Below are 3,036 nucleotides of genomic sequence, written 5' to 3' on the forward strand. Positions count from 1 at the left end.
TTTTTAAAGCCCTACATCACCATGCCTGCAAAAGAACCCGACACATGCTAGGAAACCAGTATATGTTTACGAATGGATGGACAAATGAATGTACAACTTTTTAGCAGTGCTGAAAAGATATCCTACCTTGACAGTAAATACTACACATTACTTTCCTTTTCCTTTAAGGATATGGAGAGCTCTGACCTCAAACAAGAGACATGATATGTATGTATTATATTCCAGCTGAAGATCCACATTTAATACTAAGTATATTGACAATGAAGAAAAATGCAATATATATATACTCCTTGCCAAGACACAGTATCCATGAATAAAGAATATCACTCCATCTTGCTACAATAAACATTTTGGCTGTTCCTATGAGTGCTCCTGTAATGCTTCCCTACTTGAAGAAGAGTATAATAAATGATATGAGGTTGAAGAAGGTCCTCAGAGAACCTAAAACAGCTTTTAGTAATATAAACTTCAACAGAGTGTTCTGGAGTTTTAGAAGAAACAGTGGATTCTTCCCTACTTTCCAAACAATTTGTTTCTTAGAGTCAATAATTTCTGACTATAGAGAACAATGATATGATAAGAGAAAACAAAAATGCAACAAGAATGCTACAGAATAAGGCATAAGGAACACTACGGGCATGAACCTAAAGAAAATTGTACAATAGGAAAAAGGTATTGCTTTCGGTTAAAAGCAGGTAAAATAGGTTCATGGTAAAATACAAGACCAACATTAAAAACAAAGAATCCAGGAGAATGAATAAGCAGCTTGGAGATTCGGATTTTGCAGTTAAGAAAGTTCAGGAATGCTAGCCAAATACGGATAAGAGAGTGCCAAGGAAAAGTAATATCCAATGAAAGTAAAAATTAGAAATCTAGGTGTTTGACTTTTACTTTGCCTCCCAATATTGAACTTTTTGTAGAACTTTAAAAAGCATATTGGAAGGAAATTATTCTTTATTTTCTTTATTATATTATTTTAGAAAGCTATAGTCACTGTCAGCAGTATTTGGAGGCATTAAAGAGGCCATAGTAGAAATGTTGAAAGAATGTTGTGCCAGTGAGTTTGGCTATGGATACAGAAAGAAAAATACTATTTTAACTCTAAAGCTGAAGTATTTATCAAATTATAATGATATCAACTGTGAACCAAATGCGTTAAGTGATATGTTCATATTTCTATGCTTATTGACCCTTGCTGAGAATTTGGAGGTGGGGGGGGAATATTGTAAGGATAATTCTGGACTGTTTTAATTTCTCCCTTAATATTTAATAGTCAGTCAAATAGTTCATAGTTCCTACTTTTCCATGCACATAATAATCTATTACATGAACTTGAATTAGTAGAGACTGATTGCTTTATTGTTCATATCAATAATGTTAACCAAACATGTTTCAAGTGGTGGCCCTAAACTAAATACGAATTTCAACAGACACACTAATCAAGCCTGACTATGGAATTACACAAAAATATAAATCTGAAACTTTAAGTTAAAAGTTGAATAAATTCTTGAGATCTAGCCTACTACAAGGTGATTATAGTCAATAATACTGAATTGTATACCTGAAATTTGCTGGGAGTAGATTGTAAGTTTTTACATCACACACACTAAAGAGGTAACTATGTGAGGGCAATAGCTGTGTTAATTTGATTGAGGTAATCATTTCACAATTTGTGTATGTGTGTGTATATATTTTATATATATAAAATCATCACATTGTACACTTTAAAAATCACATTGTTTAAATATATACAACAATTTTTATTTATCAATTATAACTCAATAAAGCTGAGGGAAAAACAAAATATAAAACTGAGATATGCTTTTATATAAAGAAATGAAGTTCACTCTCTGACTATTATCAATAGTATCAACAAGAGTAATCGGAAAAATAATCAGAGATATTTAGTGTTGTTTAAATTTTGGGAGAACCAAAAGAAGTATGCAAGATGGCGATAAAAATAAATGGCACAATATGAAGGCGAATGAGTTTAGGCTCAGTTCATCTGTATCCCTCTTTGTTGTTAGCAAAAATTATCCCCAGCTAGACCTCTTGGATTAAAGGTTATAAAAGCTGGTAAAAACAATAACACAGAAAGTAAGAATAGAAAAGTAGAATAACAATAAGAACAAACCAAGAAAACCCATGCAGAGAATATGATTTAGAAGGCTGATACTTTCTGGAGAGCAAAATAAGTTATCATTTTGACTATTTGTTTTATTATTTTTGTTAATTATCTTTTATTAGACATCCACAAGAATATAAGTTTATTCACTCATCCATTATTCTCATGAGAAAAATATTCGTTGAATATTGTCATTCCTGTCTGGTAGTTTAAAAACTTACATATGGTAATTACTAAGAATCACCTAAGTCTAAAACAAACAAAAACCAGTGGTCTCCACCTTGAGGCAGTGTTCTTTATTAAGTGATTATATAAACTCGTTTGATTTATCTTTTTTATTGGTAATATCAGGCAAATGCCCTGCACATCTTTTTTTTGCAATATTCTCCATCTAAGAACAAACCTAGATAGTATTTGAACTTAGCATTATTAGAGATATCAGGCATTCTTTCTGGGTTTTCATGATTCCTTTTAGTATTGTGGAACGAACACTGGTAATATCCATATCTTGAGGTGGCTGAATTTGAATGGAAAATTACTAGCTTTATTATAATCACTTTCAGACTTCCAAATTAAGCTGTCAATATTTTCAATAATGTATTTTGCTCTCATTTTAAATTTTTAGTTAGATAAGTACTTCTTTATCCACTTGCTCCAGCTATTGCTAATTCAGTGTAGTCATTGAATAGGGTAGCATGCTTTCCCCAAATAAGTAAGAATTAAAGACACAATCCATAGGCAAAAAAAAAAAAGCTCATTATTACTGGCTTGTTTAACCCTTGGAATTGATCACATTTAAAGCAGTAATTTACCTGAGAACCTTCGTCAACTTAATTACTCCAATCATTCATTCTAAAACTATTCTTACTCTCATATCACTGCAACTTTTCCAAAATCTTAGGAAAATCTGA

This window comes from Pteropus vampyrus, unplaced genomic scaffold, assembly GCF_000151845.1.
Source record: "Pteropus vampyrus isolate Shadow unplaced genomic scaffold, Pvam_2.0 Scaffold109, whole genome shotgun sequence".
Lineage (NCBI taxonomy): Eukaryota > Metazoa > Chordata > Mammalia > Chiroptera > Pteropodidae > Pteropus > Pteropus vampyrus.